This window comes from Quercus robur, chromosome 10 (genome assembly GCF_932294415.1).
Source record: "Quercus robur chromosome 10, dhQueRobu3.1, whole genome shotgun sequence".
In the NCBI taxonomy this organism is placed as follows: domain Eukaryota; kingdom Viridiplantae; phylum Streptophyta; class Magnoliopsida; order Fagales; family Fagaceae; genus Quercus; species Quercus robur.
This window is the reverse complement of record NC_065543.1, coordinates 45,214,554-45,229,394: the sequence shown is the minus strand read 5'-3', so window position 1 is coordinate 45,229,394 and position 14,841 is coordinate 45,214,554.

Below are 14,841 nucleotides of genomic sequence, written 5' to 3'. Positions count from 1 at the left end.
CATCAATTATCACAAAGGAAGAATCTAAGAAAAAAAAATTTCCAGAATCCAAGTTGATGTCATGAACGTGATCAAATTCTGGAACCACGTTCAATTCACAGGGTCCATTGTGTCTCTCAAGTGTCTCTTGAGTATGACCCCCATACAGATAGGAAACATGTGATTTGTAGTAGATAAGGCATACTCATCACAAAAGGACAGTAAGCAACAATATATAGTGGTGATATGGTGTGGTTGTGATCGTTTTAAGAATATATATAGTGAAGTGGTATGGCAATCATACCATTTGTTTGTTGCAGAAGTTGTCCTAATAAAAATGGTGATGATGTTGGTGGTAGTACTGGTACCAATACTGGCAAAATTGTGGTGTTTATGGTGGGAGGACATAGAATCGTGATAGGCTGCTATCAAATCTAGCTAGCAAAGGGTCGTGGCATTCACTATCTATCTTCCAAAATGTTTTGTAAATACTCTAAGAAGCATGGACACAACATGATGTGGCGATACGAAAATTTTCAAAAAAAATTATGTCACAACCTAGTGGAAATATGACAATTAATCAATTTATATATACTATATCTTTAGATGTATTTTAACTATTTTTAGATATTTTATGTTTATTTTAAAATTTCAAAATAAATAATAAGTATCAAAATCTTTAACAAAAGGAATTTTTGTTTAAATGAACAAGATTATATATATTTTTTTCCTCTTGTTACATGATGTAATATTGTTCTCAACATGTCTATATTTGATGCATTTTAAAGAAAGACACATCAGAGATTTTGGAGTATCCATACTTCTAAAATTAGATTACATCCAAAACTTTTGATGTTAAATGGAATTGAATCACATGTTGAGGAGAGTTGTAAGATATCTTGTTATGCATAAACAGTGAAGGTTTACTTCTAACCCAAAGAAAAGGAATGAGATTGATATCTTAGTTTTAGATTACATCAAGTGCTTTACTGAACAGATTCAAATATTTCTTTGTGCTTACAAATCCTACCAACTCACGAATCCTTTTTTGTGTTTATATTATTTGGCTGAAATAATAACTCGTGAATCATGGGATTGATACGTAATAGCATTCAAACATTGATTGAGAAAAAGGAAATTTAGACCAACCCAATCAACATTTAAATAGATTCTTCTATGGTTACAATCATAATGTTAGGCTGCCAAAAGGTAAAAAACACAATCATAATGTTAACCAAAGCAATAATTTCTCATCTAGACAAATTATGTGAAATCTGGACTTTAATTCTTGCCGTAAACTCAAAAAAAAAAACAAAAAAATTGTCGTAAACTGACTCTGGTAGTTGTTGGTTAGTAGCAGTACTGAATTATATACTGAAGGAGAAGGAATTACAAAATAGCTCTACATTTTGGGCCCATTAAGTATCATAGTTGTGTATAACTATGGACCATGTTATAATAGAGGTTTACAAGTTAGATCTGACCCACACAACATAGCATTAAATGTCCAAATTAATGGTGATTAGTTGAGGACTGGCCCAGAAAGTTTTTTTCTTTTTCCTTTTAAGATACAATAAGATTTTTTTTTTTTTTAGCAAGATACAATAAGATTTTGAATCTATAGCATATCCACTTCACAATAATTATCTTTATCATTTATATAAGATACTAATTAGTTTTTTATGTGGGCGGAGTTTGAACCCATGTTTTTTATTTGACAATAAGAAGCTTTATTAGCAATTAAACTAATTGGAACACATCAAATATATTGGTATTTATAGAAGGAAAATCATAGAACTCAGTTAAGTAGTTTGATACTATATATAATAATTGATAAAAGAAAGTAAGTAATCTATGTAATGCATAGAAAAGTTTAACATAATATGATCGTGCTTGTATATGAAGCTAAATATGAAATTTTATTATTATGTAAATTATTTATAGGTGTTTATTATGAACTGAGTTTATTTATGAAGCTATATATTCTAGAATTAGACTTTATTTACTATTTGATCTATAAACTCATCTTTGATACATACTTTTAAACTTTAAAAACTTGAACTTTAAATATTTGATTGATGGCTTAGTTATTGATCTTTGATTGTTTTAAAAATTTTCAAACATAGAGAATATATGAAAATAATATTATTTTAACAATGAATTTGTTAAAATTCTCATCTAATAAAAAAATGTTGAAGGTGTAACATAGTTTAAATATATATATGCGCTTGTGGGGTTGAGTTTAAGCAATTGTGTCCATGCCCACATGTGTCCTTGAAACCATGAACGTATATATATATATGGTTGAGTTTAAGCAACGTATCCATGCCCATATGTGTCCTTGAAACCATGAACGTTCCAGAGCATCAATAGTGATATATCAAATGGTGGTAGCTTAAAAGGCATAACTGCCCATTTCCCAGATTTGTCTTTTTTTCTGGACCGCCAGGGAAGCAAACGAGACTGCTCACATCCTTGCTAAATGGTACATGAATAGTAGCATATTTTGGTTCTTTTGATATTGGCAATAGCCCCCTATTTCGCTTCTGTTATCAGGAGGGAGGCAGCTTGCCTTTCTGTCTTTTAATATGTTCTCTTAATATGTTCTAGTTGCAATAAAATCATTCATTTCATCCAAAAAATAAAATAAAATAAACCATGGGGTTAACAAAGATCATAAATATGGAGAACCAATAATAATTATGATGGATTAGGTAAACCATGGGGTTAACTGTTTGACTCAAGCTTAATGGGTAAAATATCCTCTATGGGGCGATTGAGGAGAAATTATTCATTCTTAGAGCACTTGCAGCAGTGGAGATAAATAGGTATATAGCTATTTTAGCTCCACCAAAATACAAAAAACCTTCATCCAGCAGTGAAGCTAAAGCTATTTTTTTTAGCTTCATTGCTACCGTGCACATCTATCTATGGGTATGCACTGTAGCTGAGAGCTAAAAAAAATAATAATATTTTATTCTCAACCGGATTAAAATAATATTCTCAAGCTCTCACCTCTCTCAAAACTCTCTCAAGCTCACTCTCTCAAACTCTCTCCCTCATAGCCGCCTCACCCCAGCCCGCCGTCACCGCTGATCAAGCTCGCTGTTGCCGCCGATCTAGCTCACCGACGCCTCGGCTCGCCTCCCTTCGCTGACCGTTCACCTCCCTTCACTCCCTTCACACCCATCCAGCAACCCTTCGCCTCCCACCCATCCGGAGACCTTTCACCTCCCACCCCAACCGGCAACCCTTCATGTAATGGGTATTTTTTTTTTTTTTCCTTTTGAGTTAATTTTTGTTTAATGATTCTAGTTTCTTTGGGTATTTTTGTTTAATGATTCTAAATGCTTGATGTTAATTTTTTTGTTTAATGATTCTAGTTCCTTTGGGTATTTTTTTTGTTTGATACAGTAATGGGTACATGTATTTTTGTTTAGTTTCGGTATTTGATGTTTATTGTGTAATGGTTGTGAAGAAAGTTTCTTTAATGTTTCAAAGATTTCATTTTTATTATTGTTAATTATTATTAGTGTTGGTCTTGTTGATTACATAGAGCAATTTGCAAGGAAATGAAATGATTAGAAAAGAAAAAAGGAATTAGTTGGTGTTGTTTCTCTAAAGAGTTGTTCAGTTGAATGGTTGATTTTTGAATAAGTGGCAGCGGTGGTGGAAGAGTCGGTGGCGGTGGTGGTGAAAGAGTTGGTGGCAGTAGCGGTGGCGGTGGCAGTAGTGGCAATGGTAGTGGTTGCGGATGGTTGTGATTGTTGTTTATTGTAATAGATATATTATTTTATTGTAGTAAATATATTATTTTATTGTGATGTTTATATTATTTTATTGTGTTGAAAGTTCAAATAAATTCACTGCTGTAGCATGTGAGTAAATAAAATAGATAAAGTAACTTTTTGTGATTCCAAATAGCTAAATTTTTAGCTCAACTGCTATGGATGCTCTTACAGAAAAATTTTTTCCTCCTCTCATAGGTGTGGGACTCATGGTAGGACCCACACCTTTTATGAGAATGAGGATTTTTCCAGTAGGAGCAAAAAAAATTTCAACGATTGAGAGTACGGTATTGTCTCAGCAAAGAAGACTTAAGCCAATGTTTAACTATGCAAACATAAATTGGACGTGAATTAAATAGTAATTATATGCGTAATTAAAATAATACAATCGATGACAATAAAGTAAATCGAGTTTAAATTAAACCAATTGAAACTTAAGCTAAATAGAAAATTAAAATATTGGAAATAAACTTGCATTAATGTGATGGAACAACTAGAATCAATGTTTAATGTAAACTAAATTTTAAGAGTAAATAATCAGAATTTTTGTGTATTGTTTGGTGATCATCCCTCTTTCTCAAGTGAAACTCCTATTTATACTTGTGCTTCTATAGTTATTATTGGTTATAATAGGACTAGGGATGGCCATACCCATTGGGTAATGGATATCCAACCCTACCCGATCCAAATGTTTCAGGTAATACCCGGTTCTTCATGAGTAGAGCTTAACCGGGTAGGGTATGGATATTATCCAAACCCAACCCATATTTAAAAAAAAAAAAAAAAAAAAAAAAAAAAAAAAAAAAAAAACACACACTAAACCTCTCTCACCAATGGATGGCCATGAGTAGGGTATGGATAGGGTATACCCATACCCTACTCGAAAACTTTGCCCATGAATACCCGATTATCAATACACATTAGTATCCATACCCGAATCTTACCCGAATATATTATCCATGGATATCCATACCCTACCCGAAACCCATTTAATTTTTTTTTTTAATCCAAAACATTTTAACGCAAAAACTAACTTATCTTAAAAAAGAAAAAACTAATCAATAATTTTTTTTTTTTTTTTGGTATCTGCTTCTTTTTTTCTTTTTTCTTTTTTTTTTTTTTTTGAGATAGACATAGAAATTTTATTAGATAAAAATTAAAAAATACCAATGCAACGGAGAGACAGAGATTTTACTCACATCCACATCCACATGCCACCAAACCAAAAATAAAAATGAACAGAACGTAGAAATTCATATTCTATTCATCATCACTTGGTTGTACGAAAATTTTCTTAAGAACAAATGGAAGCAAAATACAAAACTTGCCGCAAATAACTGTTCATAGAGTTCAAAAATTCATTTTATTAAATCTCAAAATTCCAATAACGTCCCCAACTAAACCCAACTGAAGCTAACTCTCTAAAAATTAAAATCAGGATCAACATTACCACAAACATAAAATTTCACAATTCCAATGACCCAAACTAGACGAAAAAAAAACAAGAATGAAGCAGAGCTAACTCTTAACCAAAAAAAAAAAATCAAAATTCAAAAAAAATCCCCAGATACCCAATACTACAAATCCATTAGAATCAACATTACCACGACCAAGAAAAAAAAAAGCCTCGAAATTTCAATAACCCAAATGGAACCTAATCATTAAAATCAAGCAAAGCCAAATCTAAACAACAACAAAAACAATTAAAAATAAAAACATAAAATTGTAAGAATTCACAAAAACCAAAATCCAAAAAGTGATAAGAACCAACATTACCACAACAAAAATCTGAGAACCCAAATGAAATCCAATAATCAAAATCAACAAACCCAAAATTCTAAAAATCCAACATTTTCACAACAAAAACCTCAAAATTCCAATAAACCCAAAAGGAATCTAACAAAATTATGAAACAGCCAATAAAAAAAAGCTCAATATTCTAAAGCAGAAAAAAAAAAAATATATATCCAATAGACCCAAATGGAAACCAATTAACAAAATTACATAACAGCCACCTGGTAGCGATGTGAAACAACGTCGTCGGAATCGTCAAAATCGTTGTTGATGAACTCGTAGTCTACCACATCTACATCGCCATCGCTGTCGAAAGCAAAAGTGTTGGTGGTCTCACCATCTTCATCGTCGTCTTCGTCGCCGCTATAAAAGTCATTGTCCTCAACTGAAATAGTGACGGTGAGGAGAGGCGGTGTAACGACCCAAGGAAAAGCGCTAGCCACATCTGCGCTATACCTCAAAAGGACTAGTCACAATTGAGGCTCCTTGCAGTTGTTAATAAAACCCAGTTCAACCCAATAAATACCCGATGTGGGACTCATCACACACCCCACACACATCACACAATCAATTAAATTGGGGCATCACAATCTCCCCCACTTAAATCCCTAACGTCCTCATTAGGGCCCACTTTGTGGCGTACTGTCTCCAAGCCCACACGGGATTACTGGGCCGACTCTGATACCATATGTAACGACCCAAGGAAAAGCACTAGCCACATCTGCGCTATACCTCAAAAGGACTAGTCACAATTGAGGCTCCTTGCAGTTGTTAATAAAACCCAGTTCAACCCAATAAATACCCGATGTGGGACTCCTCACACACCCCACACACATCACACAATCAATTAAATTGGGGCATCACAGGCGGAGACTGGAGAGCTCTAAGAGAGAGAAAGTGACAGTGAGGACTGAGGAGAGGCAGAGAGAGTGTGAGAGATGGTGAGTAGGGATGGCCATACCCATGGGATAATGGATATCCAACCCTACCCAATCCAAATATTTCAGGTAATACCCGGTTCTTCATGGGTAGAGCTTAACCGGATAGGGTATGGATATTACCCGAATTATTCGGGTAGGGTATGGATATTATCCAAGCCCAACCCATATTAAAAAAAAAAAAAAAAAAAAAAAAAAAAAAAAAAAAACACTAAACCTCTCTCACCATCGCTCACGCTCTCTCTGCCTCTCCTTAGTCCTCACTGTCACTCTCTCTCTCTCAGAGCTCTCCAGTCTCCGCCTCTCCTCACCGTCACTATTTCGGTCGAGGACGACGACTTTTATAGCGGCGACGAAGACGACGATGAAGATGGTGAGACCACCAACGCTTTTGCTTTCGACAGCGACGACAATGCAGATGTGGCAGACTACAAGTTCATCAACAACGACTCTGACGATTCCGACAACGTTGTTTCACATCGCTACTAGGTGGCTATTATGTAATTTTGTTAATTGGTTTCCATTTGGGTCTATTGGTTTTTTTTTTTTTTCGCTTTAGAATATTGAGCTGTTTTTTATTAGCTGTTTCATAATTTTGTTAGATTCCTTTTGGGTTTATTGGAATTTTGAGGTTTTTGCTATGGAAATGTTGGATTTTTAGAATTTTGGGTTTGTTGATTTTGATTATTGGATTTCATTTGGGTTCTCAAATTTTTGTTGCGGTAATGTTGGTTCTTATCACTTTTTGGATTTTGGTTTTTATGGATTATTACAATTTTATGTTTTTATTTTTAATTGTTTTTGTTGTTGTTTAGATTTGGCTATGCTTGATTTTAATGATTAGGTTCCATTTGGGTTATTGAAATTTCGAGGCTTTTCTTTTTTGGTCGTGGTAATGTTGATTCTGATGGATTTGTAGTATTGGGTATCTAGGGATTTTTTTGTTTAAGAGTTAGCTCTGCTTCATTCTTGTTTTTTTTTTGTCTAGTTTGGGTCATTGGAATTGTGAAATTTTATGTTTGTAGTAATGTTGATCCTGATTTTAATTTTTAGAGAGTTAGCTTCAGTTGGGTTTAGTTAGGGTTATTGGAATTTTGAGATTTAATAAAATGAATTTTTGAACTCTATAAACAGTTATTTGCGGCAAGTTTTGTGTTTTGCTTCCATTTGTTCTTAAGAAAATTTTCTTACAACCAAGTGATGATGAATGGAATATGAATTTCTACGTTCTGTTCATTTTTATTTTTGGTTTGGTGGCATGTGGATGTGGATGTGAGTAAAATCTCTGTCTCTCCGTTACATTGGTATTTTTTAATTTTTATCTAATAAAATTTCTCTGTCTATCTCAAAAAAAAGAAGCAAATACAAATATATATATATATATATATATATATATTATTGATTAGTTTTTTCTTTTTTAAGATTAGTTAGTTTTTACGTTAAAATGTTTTGGATTAAAAAAAATTAAATGGGTTTCAAGTAGGTATGGATATCCATGGATAATATATTCGGGTAAGATTTGGGTATGGATATTAATGGGTATTGATAATCGGGTATCCATGGGAAAACTTTTCGGGTAGGGTATGGGTATACACAATCCATACCCTACCCATGGCCATCCCTAGATAGGACATATATATGTCTCTCTTACCCCTATTTTTTTGGGACATTTATTATGATGCTTCTATTAATCCTTCTTTTGTTATAATTATTTATAATTGTTTGGTTAGAGCACTCACATCATGTATGCCAAATACCAAATATTTGACATTTGGCATGCCAAACACCAAAAAATATCTCACATCAAATATTCTAAATGTTAAAAACTTTAGCATGGCTGAACAATATTGTTCCAAAATTGGAATGGTACAGATGAAATGCTAAAAAAATTTTACTTTTTTTTTTATTCTACCTTTTGTACAAATCTAATTCTCCCTCTCTCTCTCTTGTACCCACTTCCTCTCTCACTCGCTTCCTCCCTCACCACCGCCGACCTCACAAGCTATTGATCTCGCACCATTGTCTAGATCTCGATCACCCTCTCTCTCTCTCTCTCTCTCTCTCTCTCTCTCTCTCTCTCTCTCTCAAATGAACCTGTAACATCTAGCCACCGCCGCCATCGTCGCCTCGCCATCTCTCCCCTCGCCAATCTAAGTGTCTAGTTGGTGGGTTGTGGGCAACTGATTTACTTTCCTCTGGTTGTGGTGAGTTTTAGGTGGTGATGGTGTTGTGTTTTTTTCTTTTGTTCCTCCGGTGGTGGTGGGCTTATTTACTCTCCTCCAATGCTTTTTTTGTGTAATTATGGTTGGTTTTTTAGATGATTTTTGTTGCAAATTTGGTTGGATTTTTATGGGTTTTGGTTGTGGTCATGGGGGCTGATTGTTAAGTTATGGGTGGATTTGGTGGCCGAACTTATGGGTGAATTTGGGTTGTTGAAATAATTTTTTATTGGGTTTATGGGTTGTAGTGGAAAATGAGAATGTTAAAATAAAAGATGTGATGCACGGTATTTTGTAAAATGATATGTTAAAATAGATAAAGTAAGTTTTAATGGGTGAAAATGGCATTTGAGATAGAATTGTTGATGCTAATGCTCTTAGTCAATATTTCACTGCCATGTAATACACACATGTTTTAAGAAGAACATGCGTGTATTACAACATGTTATTAAATTATTGTACACATGTTTTGTCCCTTACCCTCTCTTCATTGTCGTGGGTTCAAACTCGGCCCCCCTCCCCTCTTTTTGAGAAAAATTGGTAGAATTTTATTGAATGAGAAGTATAATGCATGTATAACTTGGGAATAAAAACCAAAGAACAAAAACATGGAGGGGTTACCTCCATCAAAAAGACCAAAATGCAACCATTTAGAAATTAAAGCCAATACAAAAACAGCCCTATAACAAACACACTTAGTGCATAAATAAGAAACATGAAATCAAACAATCGGCTCCAATGAATGAAATGATAAAAATAGCAAAGCGACCTTATCTATAAAAGGGAACCCACCTAGGAGGCTGGGAGACCCATAATTAGAGGTGAAAACATTTGAATCTTCAACGTTTTCATTGAAAATACTATGAGGTGCTAGTTGAGTTATAAAATTATTAGCAATTATGTTATACCTATTATTTTATTTAAAGAAAACATGATTTAGCAAAATTCTAATTGAGAGTTTAAATATAGAATAGAATCTAAACTCAATTAAGAAATAAATATTTGAATATTGACGTGTAAAATTGTGAAGTTTCAAAAGGTTATATGGCAGACTTTCATAAAAGTCAACTAAAAGTGAAACATATTCGGTTTTATATAATAAAAATGCAAAATGTACTACAAATTTTACTATATAAAGTTTACAATCTAATATAACAATGAATATTATAGTTTGGCTTCAACCACAAAATAATTGAATGTTTTGTTATTTAATAATTGATGAGTCATCAATTATTAAGCTCTATTAGCTAGTAAAACTGAAAGCTCAATAGTGCAAAACTACTAGAGCTTGTTAAGACCCCTAATTCTTAATTACGACTTGATTAATTTTAATCTAAACACAATTAATGTAAAATATATGTGATTAGAAAATTAATTAATCAAAGCACTCAACAATTGCATGGATGAACATATAAGTGCAAGGCAAATATGTAAAGGGCAGTAGAGAAAAGGATAGTAGCCCCAAGATAACACGACGATGAGTTATCGAAGAGGAAAACAAAAGAACTCAGCGTAAAAACCTCTCCGCGGCCCTCCAAACCGAAATGATCCACTAGTGAATAAGTTGAAGTACAACGCTACCAAAAAGACCCTTCAAACCTAATCTACCCAAAGTACTTGAGCCTTCCAAGCTCCAGCTACTAACGGACTTCTCGGAGTCTTGTCTTCACTAACTTCCCAGATCCCACAATACCGCCCGATTGCACCGCCAAGCCTCACTGGCTTATTTTGGCAAAAACCCAATGCTACCTAAGCTCCAAAACACTCTCTACACCCTGAATATGTGTGGATTGTGTTTGGATACAAATCTCCTCTCAAGATATAACAATAAGAGAGGGGACGAGAAGAGACTACAAGAGAATTCTCACTTAAGGATGAATAGCTCTCTTTAAAATGGTGTGTGCGTTGTAAAAACTTCTCTGTAGGGTTTTCATCTTAATAACCTCCTTACGATTTTGTGGGTAATAAAGGTATATATAGTATGGATGAAGGATATAAGAGTCACACTTAAAATCTCAGCTATCAGTGCATCTCGCAGGTCATCTCGCAAGTTGGCCTAGTCGTGAGATTCACTGACTCTTTAGTTTCCAGAATGTGCTCCTCATGTGACCTTCAATTGTCTTGATCAAATCTTCACCACTTAAAACTAAACCCATTACAATTAAATCCCACAAAATATAAGGAAATAAATTAATAAAATTACAACACTTTTTGTCATGGAATAAAGCTAATATAAATGTTACATGAAAAACCATCACTTAACAAAAAAAAAACCATAATAACTGTAACATCACTCTTGTATAATATATGATAGATTGTAGATATTAAAAAGCCTTGCCACATTTAAACTTAATCACCAAACAAATATGGTTACTGGGCTAGCTTTCCCAATTTGTTCATTAAAAGAGGATCAGGGATGTTTACTCTCTAGACTTCATCAATCCATCATATTATATGTGAAAAGGTGATGTGTACTCTCTAGACTCCATCAATCCATTATATTATTTGTAAAAAAGTTTAATAATTCAATGGTTATAAAAATGAGAAAAAGAGATTTAAATTCTATACTTCTTTATTTGAGAACACTGGTTGATGTGTCAGATGAGCTATGAATACTTAACTAAAACACATAATTTTAATAGTTTCTATTGAAAAAATGATTGAATATAGAAACATAGAAAAAAAAAATTTTAAATTCATTCCCAAAGTTTCTTAAAGCAAAATAGATCAACCACACAATGACAACTGAGCTGAAAGAGACCTCTGTGAACAAAAAGGAGCTCTGGGGAGCTGGATATTGTACCAACTTGTCCCAAGAAGCTGGGTCTATATATGGAAAATGTTAAAAAAATAGAGACATGTGGAAGATGAAGTAGTTGTTAGCCATAACAACAACATTAGGACCACCTTTTTATCCTCAAATGGTAATGGTGTATCTACTGCATTTCAAGGATGGTATGTTGATGTTGCTAAGGCATATCCAGGTAAAGATGCTATTCCTTGAACTTGCATGCTCTTAATTTCTTATGAAAATGTTTTTTAATAATAATACTAATAAAAGTCCTCTAAAAAATCAGATATGTTTTTATATTGTAATATTGTTATCATTATTTATATTTTAGGGAAGGTAAATTTATTTTCAAGTAGTGAGCACAATTATCTTGACCTAATGGTCTCAAGGAGTCTCTTAATGAACTGGTGTTTGTGTGGGTGACAAGTCATTTTATTTACACTATGTTTTTACAAAATGAAAGGGGGAGAAGGAAAAGGGGAATGAAATTAATAGAAGGGAAAATTTTCTTCCCTCATGTTGTTTGATTAGTACGTGGCATTTTAATATTTATAGAACCGATAAAAATATAGCATATCCATTATATTATGGTTATTTGTTAGGATTTTATATATTTAAATAAGTCATGTTATAATTTCTTCATTATCAAAATTGCACTAATGATTCTCATGCAATGATTTTTAGATACTAGATAAACCTAAAATAAAACTTTTGTTATTTTTTTGTTAAACTTATAGAGAATTATATAATTATATCAAGTTTATATTAAGTTATATACTAACCACTTGTGCATATAAAACTGTGGGGCCCGGCTCAAAAATGATGGGCTATTCCAAACTCAGGCCCGTCCGAGGAGCGTCCTGTCCGAAGAGAAGCCTCATATGAAGCGTAACTCAATCCCAATAGCGCCAAGGAAACCTGTCCGAGGAGTAATTCCTCCTCGGACATCACGAAGCCCAGACGAGGAACTTTCCCCAGCCATTTCAACTCATCTTCCCAACATATAAAATGAATTAAATCCAAAATATCTCTTGGAAGGCTACCACCACATTAATTGCGCCCCAACCACCCTCTTGGCCGCATTAATGAGGAAAAGACTCCTGAACAGTACCGCCTTGGCCTCTGCAACTCACAAAGGGACTGATGAGGGCGTCTGATAAAACAGGTGCTCAAGTGGATGCTTGGATGATTAACAAGTGTAAGGTTGAGATGAAAAGAAGAGAAATATATAATGTAGTGGAGTCCCTCAAAGAAGGGGACGCGAGAACTGTATCAGGAACAAAGAGAAATAAAATCATACTTAAGAAATATCCATTCTTGTGTTTTTATTTTCTTTCTGCAAACAATACTGTCCATGCATTAGACCGAACAAGTTCACTGAGGCTAAGTTCTCTGACCCATCCTCTACAAATATTTATTGTGGGTTGCGCTTTGGGCCAAGGCCTAATCAACATAAGTTGGGCCAGGAAAATCGTGCAACTACAATTGGCGCCGTCTGTGGGAAGAGTTAAGGCATCAGCTAGTGCAACGGTCGAGCATGGCAGAACTAGATCCGCACCAGGAGGATCCTCACCAAGCTAACTCCCAACGGACACGACCCGCCGAGTCCCAGAGGCAAAATAACCCAACCAACCCAGGCGGTAGGGGGAATCGTGAGGGAAGTGTGCATACTATCCGGACGAGCCAGAGTCACACTCAGACAGGAAGTCACGTGTCTCAGAGGCGAAATAGTCACCAGGCCATGCAGCGAGAGATAGATGACTTAAAAAGGAAGTTACGATGTGTACAGTGAAGACGATCTCCCTCTGACTCAGGCGAGTCTTCTAATGCGGAGGACATGAGTTACAGACGAAGGTCAAGGACCCCCCCAAGTGAGACCTTTTCTTACGAAAAGGAACCACGCCCAGTACGGAAGTATGAGAGCCCATCCAGCAAAGGTTCGGGGAGCGACGCCATGAAGAAGGCGTTGGATCAGGTCTCAAGGTCACCCTTCACGAATAGAATCGAAGGGGCTAAGCTGCCAAGACGCTTCAACCAACCGGTATTCGCCATCTATACCAGCAGAACAGACCCGGTAGAGCACGTGAGTCAGTTCAACCAAAAAATGGCGATCTATTCGCAAAACGAAGCCCTAATGTGCAAGATCTTCCCATCCAGCTTGGGATCGATGGCAATGAGGTGGTTCAACAGCCTAAAGACAAACTCCGTAGGCTCCTACAAGCAGCTCACTCAAGCTTTTTGCTCCCGTTTTATTACAAACACCAGAGTCCCTCGACCTCTCAGTTCGCTACTGTCCTTATCCATGCATGAAGGAGAAACCCTGAAAGCATACTCGGATAGGTATTGGGAGGTGTATAACGATTTAGATGACAACCATGATAATGTTGCTATCAACACGTTCAAAAGCGGCCTCCCCACCGGGCATGGCTTAAGGAAATCCCTCACCGGAAAACCAGTTACTGACGTCCAACAGCTAATGGATAGGATCGACAAGTACAAAAGAGTGGAGGAGGATCAGCTACAAGGGAAGGGAAAGGAGAAGGTTATCCCCCTTAAAGCAAATGATTTCAGGACGGAACGTCACAATCCTGGTCAGCCGAGGAGAGATTTTCCGCGACAGGCTGGGCAGAGCAACCCGCAAACAGTGAATGCCGTATTCAGAGAGCCGGTACAACAAGTACTGGAGAAAGTAAGGGATGAACCCTATTTCAGATGGCCGGGAAAGATGGCTGGAGACCCTGCCAAACGTAATCAGAACTTGTATTGCCACTATCATCAGGACCACGGGCATACTACTGAGGACTGCAGGAATCTGTGGAATCACCTAGATCAATTGGTCCGAGAAGGAAAGCTATGTCACCTGCTGCACCCATCGAGCGGCCATCCCGGCCAAGCAACACAAGAACCTCGAAGGGACGTGTCTTTAAAACCCCCCACCGGGACGATACATGTCATCCTCGCTGCACCGGGAAGAACTGGGCCACCCATCCCCAGGGTATTAGCCGTGGATCGCCTTCCCTCCGAGGGCAGGCAAAGGGAGCCCAAAAAATTAAAAAAGGTAAGCTCTTTGATACTGGGATTCTCGGATGAGGATAAGAGAGGAACAATTCAACCTCACGATGATGCCTTGGTGGTCACCTTGCGGATTGGGGGTTTCGATGTGAAGAGGGTGTTAGTAGACTCTGGAAGTGCGGTGGAGATAATGTACCCCGACCTATACAAGGGGCTGAACTTGAAGCCGGAAGATTTGACAGCTTATGACTCCCCCCTTCTCAGCTTCGAAGGGAAGATTGTTACGCCAAAGGGGCAAATCTAACTGCCCGTTCAGACTG